The following is a 27056-nucleotide window of genomic DNA, read 5'->3' as shown; positions in this document are numbered from 1 at the left end:
GCTAATTTATCATTAGAAAACCCCTTTGCAATTGTGTTAGCACAGCTGAAAACTGTTGTTCTTATTAAAGAAGCAATAACACTGGCCTTCTTTAGACTAGCTGAGTATCTGGAGCATCAGCATTTGTGGGTTCGATTAGAGGCTCAAAATGGCCAGAAACAAAGAACTTTCTGAGCTGGCAGCCTTGCGAGGGTTAACACACTTAAACGTCTTACTCATGTCGGCCACGGAGAAGGAGAGCCCGCAGTCCTTGGTAGCGGGCCACAACGGTGGCACTGCGTTATCCTCAAAGCGGGCGAAGGTGGTGTTTAGCTTGTCCGGAAGCGAGACGCATCTGGTTTTCCCTTTGTCATCCGTGATTGTCATTGCATCATTTACCATTCAATTCTATTGGACACAAAATAATCTGAAACACAACCAAAACGTTGTTGCCTTGCTATGTTGTCGTCTTAGGTCTCTCTTTATGTAGGGTTGTCTCTCTTGTTGTGATGTGCATTTCGTCTGATATTTATACATCTTTTTTCTTTTTTATCCCAGCCACCATCCCAGCAGGAGGCCTTTTGGTAGGCCGTCATTGTAAATAAGAATTTGTTCTTAACTGACTTGCCTAGTTAAATAAAGGTTAAATAAAAAAGTCATAAAACAAACTTCAAATCTATCCTACAAGTTTGTACAGTCACAAGCTTTGATCATTGCGTGCTTGGAATATGGGGCCAAATACAAAACTTTTAACAACTTTATTTTTATGTTTAGGGGTGTAAAAAAATGTTGACTCCTACCTTTGAGAGAAAGTATTACTTGTTAAACAAAATCTTTCTCTGAGCAATTGTATTAGTATATAAAAAAAAAGCTCAGTATTTGAGTTATTTATCTTATACAGTTATTATTACAGACTCCACTGTATGTGTAAAGAATTTATTACAATTATCAACTGAGAAATCACAAGCTCTCACACACAAGTAATGGTTAACACACTCAAGGAATGAGACAACCAAAACCTTTCAGCTGTGAGATATGTTTGAAGGGCTTCAGCTCCATCAGTTCTCTAAAAACACATGGATGAATTCACACAGGAAAAACAGATACATTTGTTTCACATGCGGAAAAACTTCTCCATAATGCTACTTTTGAATATCACCAGAAATTACACACTGGAGTGAAGCCCAATGTTTATGGCTGTTGTGGAAAGAGACTTATTACAAAATAATCTCTTAAAATACATGAGCTGATCAATACAGGTGAGAAAACTACACAAGCGGAGTGGTTGTGGGAGACTTTCAACTCATCAGTGATCTCAAAAGGCGAGTCCATGAGAGAAGCCTTTCAGCTGTGATGTCAGCGGGAGAAGATTCAGCCAAGCCATTCATGTCGCAGCCAACATGCAAGTGCACACAGGAGTCAGACCATACTCATGCAAGAGATGTGGAAAAGGCTTTTATGATTCAAGACACTTAAAAAATTGAAAAAAATCCAAATAAAAAAAACTGTCAGTAGCTACCGTTATTGTCTGACCGCTCTTTCAGAGGTAAGAAATAAGAGAGTACATGCCAACCTGAATAACATGGACATCTAATAACTGTTCACCAGTTTGAATACTGACAAATTGTTGTTAGTTTTCAAATTGTATTTCCCAAATTATTCCATACATCTTGGCTTGTAAATGATTTATACTCTGATGATCACATTGCTGATATTCACCTTAGTTCTAATAGCCGATATTTACAACAGTTGTAATCTTTGTAATAGTATTTTGGGTAGTTCAAGTGGGCAAATAATTACCCATTTGGTTGTTTGGCCTTATGGAATGCTTTAGGTGCAGGGGAGGATTGATAAATACCATTTATGCAGGGTGGAAACTAGGAGAGTGATAAGAGATTTTAAAAACTGTGATTTATAAAATACATTTTACTGTTAATAAAAAACAAATTGTGTTTGACAAAGTAAAAAACACATCTGCAATAACACAGTGATACTGTTACTATATTGCATTTTTGTGTCTCTGTTGTAGTAGTTCTTTCTTATTGAGTGTCTCTGTGACTTTGCCTTTCAGACTGTAGAATAGAGGTCGTCTCCTCTCCAGAGTGTTGCCTCTTCTGGTGCCGTTTTCTGTCGTTAATTTGGGAGAAGCTTTGTCCACAGTCTGAGCAGTGGTACGGTTTCTCTCCAGTGTGACTTCTCATGTGTATTGTAAGAGAGTTCTTTTGGAAAAATCTTTTTCCACAGCAGGAGCACTGGAAAGGTCTCTCTTTATTATGAACCCTTCTCACATGAGTCATCACGTCACATGAACGAGAAAAAGTATTTCCACATTCCGAGCAAGGATAGGCTGCTCTTTCACCAGAGAGTTTGAACTTGTGTGCTTGCTTGTGACACTTAAATGTTTTTTCAAGAGCAAAACTCTTCCCACAATCAGTGCAGTGGTATGGTTTCTCTCCAGTGTGCATTCGTTGGTGCCTTTCTAACTGTTGCATATTTGTAAAACCCTCCCCACAGTCAGTGCAAAGGTATAGTACACTTCCAGTGTGTGTTCTTTGATGTCTTTCAAACTTTGCCTTGTTTAAGAAACACTTTCCACAGTCAGAACAGTGGAGTGCCAGGTCTCCAGTATGTACTGGAAGGTGTGATCTTAGTTTTGCCATGTCAGGAAATCTTTTATCACACCTTGAACAGTGGTAAGGTTTCTTTTCTGCCTGAGTGTCTTGTGGATGGTATGCATTTTCTCCAGCATGTACATACATGTGTGTTTTTAGATCTTCTGGTTTGGAGAAAAGTTCCTCACAAAGATTGCAGTGGAAGTATTTCCCTTTCATATGCTTCCGCTGGTGGTGTCTTTTCAAATGATATGATTGAGAATAACTTTTGTCACAATCAGGGCATTGGTGAGCCTTCACTCCTGTATGTGTTAGCTGGTGTGACTTAAGACGATCTAATCGGCCAAAACCTCTGTCGCAATCAGGGCAGTGGTAAGGCTTCTCTCCAGTATGCGTTCGTTGGTGTCTTTTAAGATCCCCCACTTGTCGAAAGCTCTTCCCACAGTCGGCGCACTGGTTTATTTCGGAGCAGTGGTAAGGCTTCTTACCTGTATGAGTTTGTTGTTGAAGGTATGCCTTTTCTCCAGCATGTACATGCATGTGCGTTTTTAGATCTTTAGGTCTGGAGAAAAGTTCCTCACAATGATTGCAGTGGAAGTATTTCCCTTTCATATGCTTCCGCTGGTGGTGTCTTTTCAAATGATACGATTGAGAATAACTTTTGTCACAATCAGGGCATTGGTGAGCCTTCACTCCTGTATGTGTTAGTTGGTGTGACTTAAGACGATCTAATCGAGCAAAACTTTGTTCACAATCAGGGCAGTGGTGAGGCTTCTCTCCTGTATGTGTTCGCTGGTGTCTTATAAGATCCCTTACTTTTCTAAAGCTCTTACTGCAGTCGGAGCAGTAGTGAGGCTTCTCGCCTCCAGGACTGAAACCCTCAATCCACTCATCAGTGCCACCAGTATCTTGGGGATCCTCTCCATTCTCCTGCGTTGTTTGGGGTTGTGGTATTTCTGAGTTTTGATTCTTCTCTGATTGGCATTGGGTATTGGCTGGGCATTGCTGTTTGCTATGTGAAAGCACACAGTCTACATTTGCCGCACTGCTGGCAGCTTTGAAGTTATTCTCTGGCAGGTCCTGTTGCTTTTCCACAAGTTTAATTTGACGAATGCGTGTGACAGCTTTATCCAGTGTTATTTCTGGGTCCATTTGTAATTGCTCGGACAGTCTTCTGTCACGTAAGCCCATGACTAGTCTGTCTCTTATCATCTCACTGAGCAGAGCTCCATAACCACAATGTTGTGACAAACAATGAAGTGCAGTGATAAAATCATCAGCTGTCTCTCCTGCTTCCTGTTGTCTTTGGTTGAATTTAGTTCGGTCTAATATTACATTCCTCCTAACTGCCAAATGTCCATCTTGCTGCTCATTATTAGAACTGTGGAAGTGTTCCCGCTCGATCAGGTTGTCATCTTGCAGGTCTTCTAGGGTGTCCATCTTCTCTGCCTGGAAATACATTTAAAATAGCATAATTACTAGTAGGCCTATAGTCTCTGTTCTCTAAAACAACATAATTTTGTAATAGGCTATATTATCTATGTTTCATTATGGTTAAAGTCCAAATTAGAATAGATAGCATATACAATAAATAACTAAACAAATAACTTAGCTACTACTGTAAAGATGTGAAGACCCTAAGTCTAATCATTTGAAATACCTAGCAGTATCAACATGATAATGATGATGTTGTTGTTTGTCATTAGGCTTAGCGATCACAATGATATAGCATATCCATTGCATTGGCTAGTGATCTAGGCTAGAGAAGGTTCATTGACAGTAGTAGTAGTGGACATTTCCATGTAAAAAGCCCCATGATCACTAGCATATGAAGTGTCAAATGAAAGTTAAGAGCCTATAGTTCAGAATTATAGGCATATCAAATGTTCAACCATTTTCCATCCAAGCTTGAAATATACTTATTACCATACTAGAATGTATTTATTACTTTACATGTATAAGAAATGTATATGTTGGGGGTACATGAATGGTGAATAGGAACACTGTGTATGGAAAGTTACAGTGTGACAAGGGGAAGTGCAGAAAGTTCATATTCAGAAAGTTCATATTCTGTTCAAACTTGTTGCTGAATATGAATATTCCTGAGCAAGGAGGCAAAGACAAACAGTCTAGTTTCAGTTCCTGAGAAGGAAGGCCAGTTGCTTTGGAACTAGGACCATGGGGGATGTGGAACTCAACTCAAGATAAGGTCACCAGTTGAAGAGAGAAGACACTGCTTGGAGGGGGGCCATAGGGGCCCACCCCGAAGACCACCTGATTACAGTCCCCCCACACACACACACCCCACTTCCATGAGGATCATAGACTTAGGCAGGCCATGCCAATACCAGTAAGAGGAACCTACTGTGTTTCTGCCTAACTGAGAAGGATTGTTTATCTTAGACATGCAAGGAGATGACTTGCCTAGTCGGAAGGTATAAATATATGCTTGTGTGACTTGTATGTTGCGTCTGCAGCTAAAGCACCCAGTGGGTTGAATAAACTTGGTTTGAGCTTTTTCTAGTCATCCATTTGAGTTTCGGAATTTAACAGTTGATGTTGCTAGTGATTCACCGTGATTTACAGTCGAACTGGAGAGTCTGAATCAGTGGAGCAGGAGCCGACACCAACAACAAGGTAGGCACAATTCCTACACCTGTTTCCACTCATTCTGACATCTTGGGGAGATGAGAATCATAGGCTGAACATATATTATAGGATACGGACCTAGGAAACCTTTCTTCAGTAGTCCCATTGTGTTACGAACAGTCATAGGGTTAGGGTGGGTTCTGCAAGGCTAGGTCCAGGATTGGGTCCCTGAAAGATCCGTGGGCGACCCCACGGTGAAGGGTAGATTCCGTGTAGGATAGGTCTCGGGTGGGGTTGGTTCCCTGAGAGATCCGTAAGTGGGACGATGGTCCCAGGGGGGTGAAAGCCCCAGCTGTGGTGGCCATAAAGTGTGTGTATGGATAAACTGTCATTCTTGTATACTAGTACAGTAAGATGTAGAGAAGTAGTCCATGTAGGAGGAGAAAGGCACGAAGTGCATACGGTGGAGAATAGCAGATATCTGTGCTTAAAGATGAAACATTGTCAGTGAGTGGGAATGTGGATGGTGCTAGAAGGTTGCCTGTAAATTCTGGAAAGCGGCCCTCTCCATGGTGAGTCATCCACAATAGTCTATGGTGAATTGGCATACAATACAACACAGTGTCGTCCAACACCAAAACTGTTCAGACGGGTGACAAATAATTTAGCGCCTACACTGTTACTACTCTCTGGGGGAGTGGGCATCACTGCCTTGGGAAAGTCATTAATAGAAGGTGAGTGTTAGAACCGTGGGTACAGAAACCTAAACACCGTTGGGGGTGGCGCGGAGCCAATAATACCTGATATGGTGTCCGGAAGCCAGGAGAATCCTGGAGCGGGAGGGGTGGAAAGGGAGAACGTTACCAAAGCATTAGAAGCGTTGAAAAAGGCACATGAACAGCACCAAGTATCAACTAAGTGGTGAGGAAAGTTAGCCAAAAATCGGACAAAATTGGTACACATCCCGTCGATGGACAGTTGAAATCCAGGCAAGAGTGTATGGATGCCATCGTATTGTGGAACACTGACATCAAAGAACGGTTCAGACCACAATACACAGGTATCCTAACCACAGCACTTTATCAGCAAAGGATAACATTTTTAAAAAGTTCAAAAATAAAAACCTGCCAGATAAAATGGAGCAATAAAAGAAACTAGGCATATCCGAAGGGTGAGTGCACAGATTAGATGAACAGAAGTAGGAATTGGCTAATGCGTTAGAATAGAGTAAAAATTAGAGGGAGCCCTTGAGGATAGACAAAAGCAAATAAAACAAGTTATGGTTTCGCTTCAATAGTATCAGAATACTTGTATATGCCATTGCCACTCCTCCACCGTTCGCCCCAGGCTACAAAGTGTAACAGGTACATCTAGTGTGCCACCGTTATACCCCTCTCTTACAGAGGAAAAATAGCGATATGGGTTGCAAGACGCGGAGGACGGGCACATTACGAGCCCGGACATAGTAGTCTTGGATAGTGGATCAGCATGATCCAGGTAATCATAGAGATGTGTGTCCAGTACGAACGCATGCGACCCCAGTTAAGTATTATACAAGACAAATATTACCAGGGGAGGATAATCCTATCCCAGCTGACGCACAGCCCCAAGTACGGATCCAAATTCAGCATCGCCATCAGCCACTGAGCGTGAGCCAAATGCTTAGCATTATGAAAGAAGCACCAGACCCAGTAAAGGAGGGACAAGAACGTATCAGTTTCTTGAGGAAACAGGGTAGGATGAGTGACCACGAATGACAAAACTGAGGGATTCTTAACCTGTTATGGCTAGGGGGCAGTATTTTCACGGCTGGATAAAAAACGTACCCGATTCAATCTGGTTACTACTCCTGCCCAGTAACTAGAATATGCATATAATTATTGGCTTTGGATAGAAAACACTCCAAAGTTTCTAAAACTGTTTGAATGGTGTCTGTGAGTATAACAGAACTCATATGGCAGGCAAAAACCTGAGAAGATTTCATGCAGGAAGTGGCCTGTCTGACAAGGTGTCGTTCTTCTTGTCTCTGTTTATTGAAGAGTGAGGATCTTAGCTGTCCCGTGACACTTCCTACGGCTGCCATAGGCTCTCAGAAGGCGGCAAAATGCAGAATCGTGGCTTTGCAGGCTCTGGCTGAAAAAAAGTAGCGCGTTTGGGTAGTGGCTGGTTACAGTACTGTGAGACTCAGGCTCGTGCCCGCGTCGACCGAAAGCTTTGTTTACTTTCCTCTGTTTAGCTAAATGGACATTCCCGGTCGGAATATTATCGCTTTTTTTACGAGAAAAATGGCATAAAAATGGATTTTAAACAGCGGTTGACATGCTTCGAAGTACGGTAATGGAATATTTAGATTTATTTTGTCACGAATTGCGCCATGCGCGCGACCCTGATTTACCATTTCAGATAGTGTCTGGAACGCACGAACAAAACGCCGCAATTTGGATATAACGATGGATTATTTTGGACCAAACCAACATTTGTTATTGAAGTAGCAGTCCTGGGAGTGCATTCTGACGAAGACAACAAAAGGTAATCAAACTTTTATAATAGTAAATCTGATATTGGTGAGTGCTAAACTTGCCGGGTGTCTAAATAGCTAGCCCTGTGATGCCGGGCTATGTACTTAGAATATTGCAAAATGTGCTTTCACCAAAAAGCTATTTTAAAATCGGACATATCGAGTGCATAGAGGAGTTCTGTATCTATAATTCTTAAAATAATTGTTGTGCTTTTTGTGAACGTTTATCGTGAGTAATTTAGTAAATTGTTAGCAAATTCCTCCGGAAGTTTGCGGGGGGTATGCTAGTTCTGAACGTCACATGCTAATGTAAAAAGCTGTTTTTTGATATAAATATGAACTTGATTGAACAAAACATGCATGTATTGTATAACATAATGTCCTAGGTGTGTCATCTGATGAAGATCAAAGGTTAGTGCTGCATTTAGCTGTCTTCTGGGTTTTTGTGACATTATATGCTAGCTTGAAAAATGGGTGTCTGATTATTTCTGGCTTGGTACTCTGCTGACATAATCTAATGTTTTGCTTTCGCTGTAAAGCCTTTTTGAAATCGGACAGTGTGGTTAGATAAAGGAGAGTCTTGTCTTTAAAATGCTGTGAAATAGTCATATGTTTGAAAAATTGAAGTTTTTGTATTTTTGAGGAATTTGTAATTCGCGCCACGCCTATCATTGGATATTGGAGCAGGTGTTCCGCTAGCGGAACGTCTAGATGTAAGAGGTTAACAGCAGTTGGGACTATTTTGTTATATAAAGTACCAGTCAAAAGTTGGCACACCACTATTATTCTACAATATAGCAAATAGGAAAAAAGAAAAGAAAAAAACCTGAAATGAGTAGGTGTGTCCAAACTTTTGACTGGTACTGTATATCTGGCCTCTGTGCAGTCGATTGTGGTTCAGCAAGATAACGGTTTCTATGTGGAAGGAGACGTAGGAGGCCACGTCTCACACAACTTCCAGTAGATACCGGCGCTCAGATATCACCGATTCCTTACGATGAGAAATTAGCTAAATTTGCGACAGGGAAAAAGTACCACATTCAGCGGGGTAACGGGCGGAATCGAAAGCGATACAACTATTATCCATGTCCTATATCATAGGACCAGTAACAATACCATGCTAATTTTACATGGCGACAGGTGTGGAACCAATGTTGGAGTTGGATAATCTCTGCAAAAAGCCAGGGGAGTGGATTCTCAAAAGGTACCAAATTAAAATTCGCAGTACAGACGGTGAAAGCCGAACAATAGTTGTTTCAGGATCATCCCCTATTGGCAAAAGATGCATTAGATTGCGGTCAGATTGGAAGGCTGCAAGCCTGTTGTGGTGGAGGTACATCCACTGCCACCGATAAAGCAATATCCTATTAAACTGGAGGCTGAGAAATCGGTGGCAATATTACTAGAGCGAGGCATAGCCGTCATTGTAAATAAGAATTTGTTCTTAACTGACTTGCCTAGTTAGATAAGAAATAGCGGTACGAGGCCCAGCCCGATGCAACAGCCCTTTATTTCCAGTAAAGAACGAACTAAAATGCCTTTTAAATTGAGTTTTCACGGCATAAACAAAAATGCATTGAAAATCACAACAGTAGTAGCAGATTTTGCAGACCTTTTGGCATCTATTCCCTCGGACTCAGAATGGTACAGCGAAGTGCTGGGTGATATGGCCAAAATATCATGGTATTTTTCACATTTTTGATGTTATTGATTAATAAAAGTTCTAAATTTGCTTTATGAGTAGTGCGTGACCCAAGGATGGCAACACATATATTCTGAATGATTTCAAAGGGTCTTTCTCTATTCAGATTGTTTTATACTGTTCGATTCAACTTCAGCCTAAAATCATTTCCTGCATTTCCATAAATTTCTGCATTTACTGCACTCATGTGAGATCATTTCCACACTGCCACGATATGGGCAACAATACTAGGCCTTATTTTTAACCAAATGTTGCAATTGCGATTTAGATAAACACTTGGGTGAACTTTTTGAATGATGGAAATATCTGAATATCACTGCACAATGCAATTTGACCCTCATCAGGATCCCTTGCTAGAACAACTCTGGGTTATGGGGGCAAATGGTAGGAAAGCACCAATAATGTCTCAGTATGTAATCATTGGGAAGCAGGGAGCGGCAATGGATGTGATGGACAGAGACGGATCTGAATTTGTGCAAAAGTGGTTCAATGTCTCCGACTCTGTCCCTCACATTACATTGCTGGTAAATCAGGGATTTACATCAAAGGATCTAGGACCTATGATGAAGAAAGCTAGGAGGAAGAGATGGGATAAAACAGACAATCCATTGATTTTCCATTCAAAAGATAAGGCATTTATCAAGATAATAAAACACTACAATGATAATTGGTGATCCTAGGGAAATAGAGGTCAGTGCAATCCAAAAGGTATTGTTAGGTGAGGGAATAGGACTGATTAGTGAGCTTAGAGAAGAAATGGAAAATATCATACCACCAGAGGTATGGTCACAACATGACACAGATGTTGGGTTAGTAAAATCAGCAAGTCCTGTTAACATCAAAGTAAAACCGGATGCTAAACCCCATTGGAAAGTCCAGTATCCTATGAAGCCTGAAGCTGAAGGGATAAGTTCAACGATTAAAGGATTGCTCAGGGCAGGTGTATTGATAGAGATGCCAAGCCTTTGCAATACACCTTTGCTACCTGTTCTTAAAGCCGATGGTAAAAAATGGAGACTGGTACATGACTTAAGAGCTGTCAGTGATATTGCACAGGATTGTCCTGCGGAAGTTCCAAACCCTCACACACTGTTGACTAATGTTCCCCCTGATGCTAAGTACTTTACCGTGATTGACTTGCGTGGAGCATTTTTTTTGTGTACCCCTGGCAGAGGAATGAAGGCATTTGTTTGCATTTAGATATAGAGGCAAAACTCTGTCTTATACGAGACTTACCCAGGGATTTCGGCATAGCCCGCATTTATTCAATCAAATACTAAGATCTGATTTGGAAGAATTAATGCTTGATAGCACTTTGATCCAATATGTGGATGACCTGTTAATCTGTGCCTCAACAGTGGAACAGTGTCACTCTGACTCATTAAAGGTACTTCAACGATTAGCTGAAGGAGGACACAAAGTCTCTAAAACAAAACGTCAGTACTGTCAACCCCAGGTTGAGTACTTAGGTAGGACAATAGCTCATGGAACTAAAGCAATAGCTCCAGGACAGCTAGAGGGTATTAGCAAAGCACCGTTGCCACAAACGGTAGCTCAAATGATGACCTTTTTAGGAATGACAGGATTTAACTCTGACTGGATAGAGGAGTATGTAGTCAAGACAGCTCCTTTGAGAGAAATAATGAAAGAAGCAGGACAGCTTAATCTGAGAGCACAACTAGACGAACACTGATGCTTTGGTTGCATTTGAAACACTTAAAAAGGAGATGCAAACGGCACCAGCTCTAGCAGCCCCAGATTACACTAAACCATTTTTATTATACATAGGAAATAGGTGTGGTAATTATGCAGCAGCTGTTCTTATGCAGGAAACATGTAGTGGTAGGAAGAAACAGCCTATCGCTTACTACAGTTCTAAACTGGATCCGGTAGCTCAGGGTTACCCACCATGTTATCAAGGGTTGGCAGCATTGCATTATGCTTATGACAAGGCGTCAACTATCACCATGGGGTATCCTGTGATTATAAGCACTCATCATAAAATAGTGGAGATGATAGAACAGGGTAAATTTGTGTTAATCTGTTAGGGCTAGGGGGCAGTATTTACACGGCCGGATAAAAAACGTACCCGATTTAATCTGGTTATTACTACTGCCCAGAAACTAGAATATGCATATAATTATTGGCTTTGGATAGAAAACATCCTAAAGTTTCTAAAACTGTTTGAATGGTGTCTGTGAGTATAACAGAACTCATATGGCAGGCAAAAACCTGAGAAGATTGCTTACAGGAAGTGGCCTGTCTGACAAGTTCTTGTTCTTCTTGACTCTCTTTATTGAAAACTGAGGATCTTTGCTGTAACGTGACACTTCCTACAGCTCCCATAGGCTCTCAGAACCCGGGAAAAAGCTGAATGATGTAATTCCAGCCCCTGGCTGAAAAACATTAGCGCCTTTGGTAAGTGGTCTATCAGAGGACAATGAGACTGAGGCGCGTGCACGAGGCGACCCCATGTTTTTATTTTCTCTCTCTTTGTACTAAAACACAGATTCCCGGTCGGAATATTATCGCTTTTTTACGAGAAAAATGGCATAAAAATTGATTTTAAACAGTGGTTGACATGCTTCGAAGTACGGTAATGGAATATTTCAAAAAAATTTGCCACGAAACGCGTCGGGCGTGTCACCCTTCTTTACCCTTTCGGATAGTGTCTTGAACGCACGAACAAAACGCCGCTATTTGGATATAACTATGGATTATTTTGAACCAAACCAACATTTGTTATTGAAGTAGAAGTCCTGGGAGTGCATTCTGACGAAGAACAGCAAAGGTAATAACATTTTTCTTATAGTAAATCTGACTTTGGTGAGGGCTAAACTTGCTGGGTGTCTAAATAGCTAGCCCTGTGATGCCGGGCTATCTACTTAGAATATTGCAAAATGTGCTTTCACCGAAAAGCTATTTTAAAAAAATCGGACATAGCGAGTGCATAGAGGAGTTCTGTATCTATAATTCTTAAAATAATTGTTATGTTTTCTGTGAAGGTTTATCGTGAGTAATTTAGTAAATTCACCGGAAGTTTGCGGGGGGTATGCTAGTTCTGAACGTCACATGCTAATGTAAAAAGCTGGTTTTTGATATAAATATGAACTTGATTGAACAAAACAAGCATGTATTGTATAACATAATGTCCTAGGAGTGTCATCTGATGAAGATCAAAGGTTAGTGCTGACATAATCTAATGTTTTGCTTTCGTTGTAAAGCCTTTTTGAAATCGGACAGTGTGGTTAGATTAACGAGAGTCTTGTCTTTAAAATGGTGTAAAATAGTCATATGTTTGAGAAATTGAAGTAATAGCATTTCTAAGGTATTTGAATATCGCGCCACGGGATTCCACTGGCTGTTGAGTAGGTGGGACGATTTCGTCCCACATACCCTAGAGAGGTTAACTATACTGACTCTGCTTTAACCTCTATGGGCTAGGCGGGACGAATTCGTCCCACCTACGTAACAGCCACTGGTATCCAGTGGCGCGATTTTTAAATCGTTTGAAATACTATTACTTCAATTTCTCAAACATATGACTATTTTACAGCTATTTAAAGACAAGACTCTCGTTTATCTAACCACACTGTCCGATTTCAAAAAGGCTTTACAACGAAAGCAAAACATTAGATTATGTCAGGAGAGTGCCCAGCCAGAAATAATCAGACACCCATTTTTCAAGCTAGCATATAATGTCACCAAAAACCCAAACCACAGCTAAATGCAGCACTAACCTTTGATGATCTTCATCAGATGACACACCTAGGACATTATGTTATACAATACATGCATGTCTGTTCAATCAAGTTCATATTTATATCAAAAAACAGCTTTTTACATTAGCATGTGACGTTCAGAAAAAGCATACCCCCCGCAAACTTCCGGGGAATTTACTAACAGTTTGCTAAATTACTCACGATAAACGTTCACAAAAACCATAACAATTATTTTAAGAATTATAGATACATTACTCCTCTATGCACTCGATATGTCCGATTTTAAAATAGCTTTTCGGATGAAGCACATTTTGCAATATTCTAAGTACATAGCCCAGCCATCACGGCTAGCTATTTAGACACCCAGCAAGTTTAGCCTTCACCATAATCACATTTCCTATAAGAAAAATGTTCTTACCTTTCCTGTTCTTCGTCAGAATGCACTCCCAGGACTTCTACTTCAATAACAAATGTAGGTTTGGTCCAAAATAATCCATCGTTATATCCGAATAGCGGCGTTTTGTTCGTGCGTTCTAGACACTATCAGAATGGTAATCCACGGTCGTGCGCATGGCGCATGGCGTGACAAAAAATGTCTAAATATTCCATTACCGTACTTCGAAGCATGTCAACCGCTGTTTAAAACCAATTTTTATGCCATTTATCTCGTAGAAAAGCAATAATATTCCGACCGGGAATCTGCAATAAACTAAACAGCCCAATGAAAATACTCCACGGGGGGCTAATCGCGCACGCGCCTCATTCCATTGTCACCTAATGGGACACTTGAATAAGGCGATAATCTGTTTCAGCCTGAGGCTGCCTCGTCAACCTTCATGATTTTCCCGGCTTCTGAGAGCCTATTGGAGCCCTGGGAATTGTCACGTTACAGCTAAGATCCTTACTCTTCAATAAACAGATGCAAGACGCACGACTCCTTGTCAAACAGGCCACTTCCTGCATGAAACCTTGTCAGGTTTTTGCCTGCCATAGGAGTTCTGTTATACTCACAGACACCATTCAAACAGTTTTAGAAACTTTAGGGTATTTTCTATCCAAACCTGAACAATAATATGCATATTCTAGCTTCTGAGTTGGTGTAGGAGGCAGTTAAAAATGGGCACATATTTTTTCCAAAATTCTCAATACTGCCCCCTAGCCCAAACAGGTTAACCTCTATGGGCTAGGTGGAAAAGACTAAGGGCAACACTACCAAAAGGATGGACAGGCCTTTGTGCAAGAGTTAGGTTGATTCAACAGATAACTGCCACTGAATGGGATCCTAGTGATGCTAAGCAACATGGGGTGACTCCGGGAGGTGGTTATGCTTGCCATGACTTTCGTAAAGATGGTCTTCCTGTTTATGCTAAAGTACCAAATTCGGATAAATGTGTACTTGTGCATGTCAACAAAAAATGTCATATGCGTGGTCGTTACAAGTGGTGCTCCAAGGACAATATTGACATCTCTATCATGCTGATCCTTTGTTCTGTGCTGTTTCAAAGAGGGGATTGTCCTATCTGTCAGGATGAGGAGTGTGCTTAAATGATATATTTTCTAGTATACCTGTGTGTATCATTGTACCTTCTATTCTATTGTGTTTGGTTGGTTTTATACATATATATTTTATATTTTAATTAAAGCTAGTTTTGCCTTCTAAAATAAGGATCACTTTTAACATGTTAGGTAACAGAGGGTATTCCGGTTACAAGTGTCTACGGACCATGTCCTTAATCTTCTAACAGGTCTGGTTATCAATGATAATCTTTTGTTAGAGAGGTGTCTGCAAGGGAGGATCGTGTTAAGGTGTTTTATTTTAGAACGTTGTCTTGTTACTTTTATAACTGAAGGTATGTTATTGATTTACTTTTACTAGTATCATATTCATTGTATTATCCTCTCTATATTCTACATAACTGAGATGACCTCAGGCAAGGCTATGCACTGCATCCTCATTGCTTCTTCATAGTACATTGGTTTATTATAAGTGTTTTATTTTTGTTTTTGACTGGATCTTTTACTCCTATCTGTGTTATTGATTGGAGATGTTTGGTCCAGTTGGTTTGTGTGCCTTCTTCACACTCATTTATCATTTATCTTATATTTGTATGTATGCAGTTGATGTCTTTTTGCCTCCATCCTCTTGGTATTACTTAGGTGTTAGTTTGTGGGACTAATTAGTCCCAGAGGAGGGATTTATGTGGGAGCTAATGTAATATAAATAGGTGTAGTTGCTATGCTGAAGTAGCAAAGCCATAGGTACATTGGCCATAGGAAGAGAAGGTGACACCCGGGACATTTGCTATTTTTGAAAGGGTAACGTGCCAAAGATTACATTAAGCTAAACGAACATGAGTACATTAGCCAAGGCCATAAGTACATTTATGACAACTGGACATGCCAATGTCAGAAGGACACAGAAAGTAGGATGGTAGCAAAATGACCAACAGGTGAAACATGAGCATGCAATGCATGTATTATTTTTGTATGACATGAAGGGGTCCCGCCACCATTATAATCTAACCGGAAGCAGATATGGGCGTTATTGGGCGTGAACAAGCAAAGAACTCAGACTAAAAGATAATGGTGGCAGAAGGACTAAGGGAAGTAACTTCATTTACATATGGGACGTACTCATATACTGTATGTGTATAAAAGCAGAGCCAGTGCTCAGGGAAGTTGGTTGTTCCGTGGACCAGCACGGCTTTGTTACTTTGTATTAAAGCCTATTTTGAATTTACAAGTTCTTGTAAGAGTGTTATATTTCTGAGGCAATATTCCACGACAGGGGTGACAGGAACATCAATCAAAAATGGACAAGTAGAAGCATTATTTGAAGCGTGTCAATTACCCAGTAAATTAGCAGTAGTGAAATGTGAAGCGCATACGAGTCATACAGATAAAATAGCCATAGGGAATCGCCAAGGCGGCAGCCTTAGTAAGAGCAGATTCCACTGTAAACAAGCAGTTGGGTGGGGTCTAGGAGCTACTTTAACCACCCTAGTCTGTGTCAGTCGCTATAATGGACAATGCCACATGTAAGAGGGATAGATTGACAAACCGCATAGAATGGGTGGCCAAATACAAAGACACGAGAGTACATTGGGGTAGAGTCAGGACTAATACCACAGAGACCAGAGAGGTCACTAAAGGCACAGTAATCTGGGTGGAACCACTTGATAACAGGACTAGTACATAGGCTGGACATAGGCTGTTCAGAACAAGGTGTAATCTTGGTACAGAAAGGAGTATGGAAGTAACGTAATGGCACTGAGAATCTAAGGAATTAAACTACATGTTCTCTCCTGCCTTAAATGGACATTATGTGCCAGGGTTCTCAATCAGCTGAGGGTCAGTTAATAACTTTCAGACTATAGACTAGGCCTACTATATTTATTTCTCAACTTTCCTAATATTAAGCACATTGTTTATCTTTACAACAAGAGTAAAGCCTATGTGGCTGGCATTAAAATAAACCACAGGAAAAGCTTCCTCCATTCGCTATTTAAGTGCATAGATGACATGTATTATTTTCCAGCTGCCCCCGTTTCGAGACTGGTGCAAGATAATGGTCCATTCTAAATCAAAACAAATTTCCCACATATTAAGTATATGTAAATACAAGATTAAATCAAAATAGTCTGATAGGTGACAATATTACCCTATCACTTGTGAATTATATATAATCACTTGTTAATGATGCCTAGCATAAGAAACAATGCCTTTTTTTTTTTTACTTTTCGAATCATAGTCATACCTCATGTAGCCAAGCCCACAGGGCTATATATTTTGAATCACAACTGAAGTTGACAAATAACAAAATGAAGCATATTAATCCGCTTTACAATGGGTGTAGAGCCTAACTGGCATACATAAGCAGCGCATGAGTTTCAAGTTTGGGGGAGATAATTTTCACATTAAAAATTCATCTTTATAATAAAAGCATTACATGCCTAATCACATTTGCGGTCACTTTTGATAATGGTGTTTTCCGCTAATGGAACATTTGCGCTTATAGCCTACTACCATGTACACATTTCTGCACTTATAATGTGAATAAATAGCCTAATAGTTTATCAACATTTTAAGCTAAACGTTCTGATTGGTTGCGTCAGCCACGTCGCGTAAAAAAGGTTTGATGGTAGTGGTCGTATTAATTTGGGATCTATCGCATCCCACAACTGTCCCAGACTATGTTTGGAATATTTATTTATGGCACAGAATGTTGATTTTTGTACTATGGAGGACAGTAGATGGACATAGGCTAGTGATTTTGCGGTTTGTTAGGACTGCTCATCTTGTTGGCTGACGAATTGTAAATGTGGACAATTCTTACAATATCTTCAATATGTACATCGGAAATAGATAAGGACGCGCGCAGTTGCATCCCCGATGTATCAGTCTTCACTTGTAGCCTATGAGAAAGACCCAATCACGTGATGGTGAGCCATGTGAGTGAGATGCACTTCGGATTACGCAGCACTCAGGGAGACGTGCACAACGCAGCACTCCGGGCCAAGGGCACAACGGCCACAAAAGGCAAGGATATTTTTAGGGTGCATTATGACCACAAAGGGGATGCCCCTGTGAAATTTGAGGCATTATTAAGTGCTTGTCAAATTGTGTGAAACAAATAAAGTGTGTACAGCCTGCATAAAAAACAAAGCAGAGCTCATGCCTTTCAAGCGACTTTTTTCAAATCATCATTAGAGTCGTATCATGCAGCCTTACAATGTATTAAAAATCAAAACATATAGCCCAACGTTTGTAGAACAACTAAAGTTACATTAATAACTCTAAATTAAGCATATAGTACTACCTCTTTGTTAACCGCTCAACACAGAATAGCCATGTGTGCACTGCCTCAAAATCGTTTGGAGAAAATATGTAAAAAATGTTTTCTGCTTTGTTCAATTGTATTCTTCAAACTATAAAATAATATAAAATATAATGCCATGGAATTCTAAGCAAATATTGTCCACTAAATGAACTAGAGTGCCCACAGCCATATGGCAAGGCTACAGTTGAAGTTGGATGTTTACATACACCTTAACCAAATACATTTAAAATCAGTTTTTCACAATTCCTGACATTTAATCCTAGAAAAATTCCCTGTCTTAGGTCAGTTAGGATCACCACTTTATTTTAAGAATGTGAAATGTCAGAATAATAGTAGAGAGTGATTTATTTCAGCTTATATTTCTTTCATCACATTCCCAGTGGTTCAGAAGTTTACATACACTCAATTAGTATTTGGTAGCATTGCCTTTGAATTGTTTAACTTGGGTCAAACGTTTTGGGTAGCCTGCCACAAGCTTCCCACAATAAGTTGGGTGAATTTTGGCCCATTCCTCCTGACAGAGCTGGTGTAACTGAGTCAGGTTTGTAGGCCTCATGATGCCATCTATTTTGTGAAGTGCACTAGGCCCTCCTGCAGCAAAACACCCCCACAACATGATGCTGCCACCCCCGTGCTTCACGGTTGGGATGGTGTTCTTTGGCTTGGCCTCCCCCTTTTTCCTCCAAACATAACAATGGTCATTATGGCCAAACAGTTCTACTTTTTCATATCAGGCCAGAGGACATTTCTCCAAAAAGTACAATCTTTGTCAGCACATGCAGTTGCAAACCGTAGTCTGTCTTTTTTATGGCAGTTTTAGAGCAGTGGCTTCTTCCATGCTGAGCGGCCTTTCAGGTTATGTCGATATCGGACTTGTTTTACTGTGGATATAGATATACATCCAGCATCTTCACAAGGTCCTTTGCTGTTGTTCTGAGATTGATTTGCACTTTTCGCACCAAAGTACGTTCATCTCTAGGAGACAGAATGAGTCTCCTTCCTGAGCGGTATGACGGCTGCGTGTTCCCATGGTGTTTATACTTACATTTTACGTTTACATTTTAGTCATTTAGCAGACGCTCTTATCCAGAGCGACTTACAGTAGTGAATGCATACATTTCATAGCATTTTTTTCCCCCCGTACGTGCGTACTATTGTTTGTACAGATGAACGTGGTACCTTCAGGCATTTGGAAATTGCTCCCAAGGATGAACCAGACTTGTGGAGGTCTACAATTTTTTTTCTGAGGTCTTGACTGGTTTCTTTTGATTTTCCCATGATGTCAAGCAAAGAGGCACTGGGTTTGAAGGCAGGCCTTGAGATACATCCAAAGGTGCACCTTCAATTGATTCAAATGATGTCAATTAGCCTATCATAAGCTTCTAAAGCCATGACATTTTCCGTAATCTTGCCAAGCTGTTTAAAGGCACAGTCCACTTAGTGTATGTAAACTTCTGACCCACTGGAATTGTGATAGTGAATTATAAGTGAAATAATCTGTCTGTAAACAATTGTTGGAAAAATTACTTGTGTCATGCAAAGTAGATGTCCTAACCGACTTGCCAAAACTATAGTTTGTTAACAAGAAATTTGTGGAGTGGTTGAAAATGGAGTTTTAATGACTCCAACCTAAGTGTATGTAAACTTCCGACTTCAACTGTACATCAGGAACGAACATAAGGACAACTCAGAGTATGCTATTCTGTTCTTCTGAAATAGACTACATTTTCTTCATGTCCTGCTTCTTTAGACATGTCTAAAATAAATCATGGATTTGTTGTGAAGGTGTAGGCTATATTACATGGATTTATTAGACTTTTTAAAAGTAGATGTTCCAAGGGTCTGCATCAGTGGCTGTGTGTTGAAGGAAGGAGATGCTAAATGTGTTTTCGTTAATTAACGGTCAATTACCTTGAGACCGGCAGTTATTTGCATCAGCTGATGACATTTTGTCACCGCCACAGCCCTAGTGATACCACAACCTAAACATGTCCAATATGTTGAACACATTGACACAACCCTTGCTGATGATGGTAGAGCAAAGAATAGTGTGGGGGTGCCATGTTGCCCGCTTTGAGGATAACACAGTGCCACCGACGCGGCCCGCTATCAAGGACTGTGTGCTCTCCTTCTCCGTGGCCGACGTGAGTAAGACATTTAAATGTGTTAACCCTCGCAAAGCTGCAGGCCCAGACGGCATCCCTAGCCGTGTCCTCAGAGCATGCGGAGACCAGCTGGCTGGTGTGTTTACGGACATATTCAATCTCTCCCTATCCCAGTCTGCTGTCCCTACATGCTTCAAGATGGCCACCATTGTTCCTGTACCCAAGAAGGCAAAGGTAACTGAACTAAATCACTTCTGTCATCATTAACCCTTTCACACGTACCATCACACGGGGTGTGATTGTTCTACAGTGGTCCCTGAAGCGTACGATCACACCCCGTGTGATTAGAACACTCATTTAGAACGCTCGTTTAGAACGGCCAGTTTCGAATGACGCAACAATCAGCATTTGAGATGGCCACACTTTTTTCAGAAACTATTTACACAAACACAGTCCTTACAAAGTTATGTCCAGAATGTGAGCAGTTTATTTTTGGATGCAATGTTCAGATATTCACAGAAGTATATATAGCACAACACAACCACCCTCCCTGTGTTGTGAGGGCACGCAGGAGACCGGGGTTCAATTCCCCAACGGGGAGGAAGTAGTAGGCTGTCCTTCTAAATAATAATTTGTTCTTAACGGACTTGCCTAGTTAAATAAAGGTTACAGTAAGAGCATAACATTTCTACACCATAATTGTAGTTTAACCAATACCTAAACGGAGATTCAGTCAAAATAAAAATCTCATTGATTTATCAAAACCAGTCCCCATGCTTGTCTCAGAGCAGCACGAAACGGTGCTAAAATAGTTGTGGGCTATTGCTTCAAATCCTATTGCTTCTAACTTCAATATGCTCTTTAAATAAATAAGACCTACACCACTTTTAACAGCACATTACTCAACACTAGTGAGACTCATGTCGCCTATGGTAGGCCTACAGTATAATAAAAAAATATGATGTGACTCCGCTATATTTACAAACAGAGGATAGGATGGATTCTAAATTAAAACCAAAAGCCGCCTCATGGGTATCCCGGTGGCGGCCGGCACGGGTATCTGTAGCAACTTATTTTGCATTGCAATGTGGTGATATACAGCTGCGCCACTGGGGAGGCCCCATCCACAAAGTATCAAAATACAGAGAGGTGTTGGTAAAGGTATATTGTCCTGCTAATAGCCCATAATGGGCTATTATAAAACTGTACATGGCATCCAGGTCAGGATAACCAAAAGATGTCTGTATTAACTTCTCTAGGGCCAGTGGGACGATTTCGTCCCACCTACGTAACAGCCAGTGGAATCCCGTGGCGCGTTATTGAAATACCTTAGAAATGCTATTACTTCAATTTCTCAAACATATGACTATTTTACACCATTTTAAAAGACAAGACTCTCGTTAATCTAACCACACTGTCCGATTTCAAAAAGGCTTTACAACGAAAGCAAAACATTAGATTATGTCAGCAGAGTACCCAGCCAGAAATAATCAGACACCCATTTTTCAAGCTAGCATATAATGTCACAAAAAACAAAACCACAGCTAAATGCAGCACTAACCTTTGATGATCTTCATCAGATGACACACCTAGGACATTATGTTATACAATACATGCATGTTTTGTTCAATCAAGTTCATATTTATATCAAAAACCAGCTTTTTACATTAGCATGTGACGTTCAGAACTAGCATACCCCCCGCAAACTTCCGGTGAATTTACTAAATTACTCACGATAAACGTTCACAAAAAACATAACAATTATTTAAAGAATTATAGATACAGAACTCCTCTATGCACTCGCTATGTCCGATTTTAAAATAGCTTTTCGGTGAAAGCACATTTTGCAATATTCTAGCTATTTAGACACCCAACAAGTTTAGCCCTCACCAAAGTCAGATTTACTATAAGAAAAATGTTATTACCTTTGCTGTTCTTCGTCAGAATGCACTCCCAGGACTTCTACTTCAATAACAAATGTTGGTTTGGTTCAAAATAATCCATAATTGTATCCAAATAGCGGCGTTTTGTTCGTGCGTTCAAGACACTATCCGAAAGGGTAAAGAAGGGTGACGCGCACGATGCGTTTCGTGACAAAAAAATTCTAAATATTCCATTACCGTACTTCGAAGCATGTCAACCGCTGTTTAAAATCAATTTCTATGCCATTTTTCTCGTAAAAAAGCGATAATATTCCGACCGGGAAATCGTGTTTTAGTACAAAGAGAGAGAAAATAAAAACATGGTGTCGCCCCGTGCACGCGCCTCAGTCCGATGGTCCTCTGATAGAGCACTTACCAAAGGCGCTAATGTTTTTCAGCCAGCGGCTGGAATTACATCATTCAGCTTTTTCCCGGGTTCTGAGAGCCTATGGGAGCCGTAGGAAGTGTCACGTTACAGCAAAGATCCTAAGTTTTCAATAAACAGAGCCAAGAAGCCCAAGGAATGGTCAGAGAGGGTACTTCCTGTACAGAATCTTCTCAGGTTTTTGCCTGCCATATGAGTTCTGTTATACTCACAGACACCATTCAAACAGTTTTAGAAACTTTAGGGTATTTTCTATCCAAAGCCAATAATTATATGCATATTCTAGTTTCTGGGCAGTAGTAATAACCAGATTAAATCGGGTACGTTTTTTATCCGGCCGTGTAAATACTGCCCCCTAGCCCTAACAGGTTAAAGACTATCAGAAAGAATGTTGGTACTTATTTATTTTGATCCAAAGTCATGAACGAGTGAGTCACTCAGCTTTATGTAGGTACCGCTATATGACTGTGCCATCAACCTGATAATGTAGCGATATTTGAGGTTATTTCATTATCAAAAAAACAAAAGTAAGCGATTGTAATCTGAATAAAGGTCAAAATAAAATATATTTCTGTTTTTAGAGGGAGAGAAACGCTGGGCCAATTGTGTACCGCCCTATGGGACTCCCAATCACTGTCGGATGTGATACAGAATAATAATACTTTTTGTTGTATTTTGTTTTGTCTTTTCTGGTGGATTAAACTGAAATTGCAACCAATCACGGCCGGTTGTGATACAGCCAACCTAACTTAGAAATGCATTTGACGATAGAATTCTCCCACTACCCTCCTTCAAGGCAAGTCTATTGTCCAGCTACCTGCTAAGCCATAATGGCGCTGTACAACGTGACCGTGTGTGTTTAAAAGAGTATTTTCCAGTAAGCAACAATTTGTTTACCTTCATTAGACAACTTTGTTCCAATATTTCTGTAATTCAGTGAAATGTATTCCCATAGTAATACGTTATGGATCCTAAATAAACTAAATAAATATTGGCATTTTGAAAGAGTATTTTTATCATTATTTTATTAACAAAAGCATAAAGATGCCATTATTAGTTATTGTTTTAGTTTGAATGTGCAGACTGGCACTAAGAACAGCCGGGAACATTTCCCTAGTCAGCGCCATTATTAGTGCAAAGCCCCTTAACCTCTATGGGCAAGGCGGGACGAATTCGTCCCACCTACGTAACAGCCACCTGAATTCAGTGGCGCGATTTTTGAATCGTTTGAAATACTATTACTTCAATTTCTCAAACATATGACTATTTTACAGCTATTTAAAGACAAGACTCTCCTTAATCTAACCACACTGTCCGATTTCAAAAAGGCTTTACAACGAAAGCAAAACATTAGATTATGTCAGGAGAGTGCCCAGCCAGAAATAATCAGACACCCATTTTTCAAGATAGCATATAATGTCACAAAAACCCAAACCACAGCTAAATGCAGCACTAACCTTTTATGATCTTCATCAGATTACACACCTAGGACATTATGTTATACAATACATGCATGTCTGTTCAATCAAGTTCATATTTATATCAAAAAACAGCTTTTTACATTAGCATGTGACGTTCAGAAAAAGCATACCCCCCCGCAAACTTCCGGGGAATTTACTAACAGTTCGCTAAATTACTCACGATAAACGTTCACAAAAACCATAACAATTATTTTAAGAATTATAGATACATTACTCCTCTATGCACTCGATATGTCCGATTTTAAAATAGCTTTTCAGATGAAGCACATTTTGCAATATTCTAAGTACATAGCCCAGCCATCACGGCTAGCTATTTAGACACCCGGCAAGATTAGCCTTCACCAAAATCCTATTTCCTATAAGAAAAATGTTCTTACCTTTCCTGTTCTTCGTCAGAATGCACTCCCAGGACTTCTACTTCAATAACAAATGTAGGTTAATCCATCGTTATATCCAAATATCCTCTGTTTTGTTCGAGCGTTCTAGACACTATACGAATGGTAAATAACGGTCGTGCGCATGGCGTGACAAAAAATGTCTAAATATTCCATTACCGTACTTCGAAGCATGTCAACCGCTGTTTAAAACCAATTTTTATGCCATTTATCTCGTAGAAAAGCGATAATATTCCGACCGGGAATCTGCAATAAGCTAAACAGCCGAATGAAATTTCTCCACGGGGGCGAATCGTGCATGCGCCTCATTCAATGGTCCTCTGATCGGCCACTTGGATAAGGCGATAATCTGTTTCAGCCAGAGGCTGCCTCGTCATCGTTCAGGTTTTTCCCGGGTTCTGAGAGCCTATTGGAGCCCTGGGAATTGTCACGTTACAGCTAAGATCCTTACTCTTCAATAAACAGATGCAAGACTCCTTGTCAGACAGGCCACTTCCTGCATGAAATCTTGTCAGGTTTTTGCCTGCCATAGGAGTTCTGTTATACTCACAGACACCATTCAAACAGTTTTAGAAACTTTAGGGTGTTTTCTATCCAAACCTGAACAATAATATGCATATTCTAGCTTCTGAGTTGGTGTAGGAGGCAGTTAAAAATGGGCACATATTTTTTCCAAAATTCTCAATACTGCCCCCTAGCCCAAACAGGTTAAAGTGCCGCACTGGGTAGCCCCCCCCTCCCCATAGGTTAGGTCCATCTTCTGTGCGCAGCTCTGCGGTCCATCCCATGCCCCCTGCCCTCGTGCCTTGAACCTCGCACGCTTCAGTGGATACAGCTGGAGAACTGCAAGGCAATCCCATTTGGCTCCACTCGGGAACCATGACCAATAAACATTCACCTGCTAATAACAGGGTTAATAATATCTGTGAGAATATCCAAGAGGCTTTTAAAATATTCTAAATTAATAAATTGCTTTGTTTAAAACAGGGCTCCGGGCAGCCGAGCGGAAATGGAGGAAAACTCGCCTCCCTGCGGACCTGGCATCCTTTCACTCCCTCCTCTCTACATTTTCCTCTTCTGTCTCTGCTGCTAAAGCCACTTTCTACCACTCTAAACTCCAAGCATCTGCCTCTAACCCTAGGAAGCTCTTTGCTACCTTCTCCTCCCTCCTGAATCCTCCTCCCCCTCCCCCCTCCTCCCTCTCTGCGGATGACTTCGTCAACCATTTTGAAAAGAAGGTTGACGACATCCGATCCTCGTTTGCTAAGTCAAACGACACCGCTGGTCCTGCTCACACTGCCCTACCCTGTGCTTTGACCTCTTTCTCCCCTCTCTCTCCAGATGAAATCTCGCGTCTTGTGACGGCCGGCCGCCCAACAACCTGCCCACTTGACCCTATCCCCTCCTCTCTTCTCCAGACCATTTCCGGAGACCTTCTCCCCTACCTCACCTCGCTCATCAACTCATCCTTGACCGCTGGCTACGTCCCTTCCGTCTTCAAGAGAGCGAGAGTTGCACCCCTTCTGAAAAAACCTACACTCGATCCCTCCGATGTCAACAACTACAGACCAGTATCCCTTCTTTCCTTTCTCTCCAAAACTCTTGAACGTGCCGTCCTTGGCCAGCTCTCTTGCTATCTCTCTCAGAATGACCTTCTTGATCCTAATCAGTCAGGTTTCAAGACTGGGCATTCAACTGAGACTGCTCTTCTCTGTGTCACGGAGGCTCTCCGCACTGCTAAAGCTAACTCTCTCTCCTCTGCTCTCATCCTTCTAGACCTATCTGCTGCCTTTGATACCGTGAACCATCAGATCCTCCTCTCCACCCTCTCCGAGCTGGGCATCTCCGGCGCGGCCCACACTTGGATTGCGTCCTACCTGACAGGTCGCTCCTACCAGGTGGCGTGGCGAGAATCTGTCTCCGCACCACGTGCTCTCACCACTGGTGTCCCCCAGGGCTCTGTTCTAGGCCCACTCCTATTCTCGCTATACACCAAGTCACTTGGCTCTGTCATATCCTCACATGGTCTCTCATATCATTGCTATGCAGATGACACACAATTAATCTTCTCCTTTCCCCCTTCTGACAACCAGGTGGCGAATCGCATCTCTGCATGTCTGGCAGACATATCAGTGTGGATGACGGATCACCACCTCAAGCTGAACCTCGGCAAGACGGAGCTGCTCTTCCTCCCGGGGAAGGACTGCCCGTTCCATGATCTCGCCATCACGGTTGACAACTCCCTTGTGTCCTCCTCCCAGAGTGCTAAGAGCGTCGGCGTGACCCTGGACAACACCCTATCGTTCTCCACTAACATCAAGGCGGGACCCGATCCTGTAGGTTCATGCTCTACAACATTCGCAGAGTACGACCCTGCCTCACACAGGAAGCGACGCAGGTCCTAATCCAGGCACTTGTCATCTCCCGTCTGGATTACTGCAACTCGTTGTTGGCTGGGCTCCCTGCCTGTGCCATTAAACCCCTTCAACTCATCCAGAACGCCGCAGCCCGTCTGGTGTTCAACCTTCCCAAGTTCTCTCACGTCACCCCGGTCCTCCGCTCTCTCCACTGGCTTCCAGTCGAAGCTCGCATCCGCTACAAGACCATGGTGCTTGCCTACGGAGCTGTGAGGGGAACGGCACCGCCGTACCTTCAGGCTCTGATCAGGCCCCATGTAAATGTAAAAAATAATATTTTGGAGATGATTTTGTTTTCAAATAACGTAAAATGAGTTAGAAAAAGGATATTCTTGAACATGGGGCGAGACATTATTTACAAATTAGTAAATAAAGCCAGTTTGTTATTT

At 41.2% G+C, this 27056-nt stretch overlaps 1 long non-coding RNA gene across 1 annotated transcript in view; it reads right to left on the bottom strand.

The window, feature by feature from the left end:
* Nucleotides 1-901: 901 nt before the first annotated feature.
* Nucleotides 902-27056, bottom strand: part of LOC106574517 (uncharacterized) — a 29877-nt gene continuing 3722 nt past the window's right edge. The window contains exon 2 of the long non-coding RNA XR_014380967.1: nt 902-4040. This is a non-coding gene — a long non-coding RNA (uncharacterized LOC106574517). The remainder of the gene's footprint in view (nt 4041-27056) is intronic.

This window comes from Salmo salar, chromosome 16 (assembly GCF_965601325.2).
Source record: "Salmo salar chromosome 16, fSalSal1, whole genome shotgun sequence".
NCBI classification, from domain to species: domain Eukaryota; kingdom Metazoa; phylum Chordata; class Actinopteri; order Salmoniformes; family Salmonidae; genus Salmo; species Salmo salar.
Note: the sequence above shows the minus strand (reverse complement) of the source record. Positions and strands in the feature narration are given on the sequence as shown.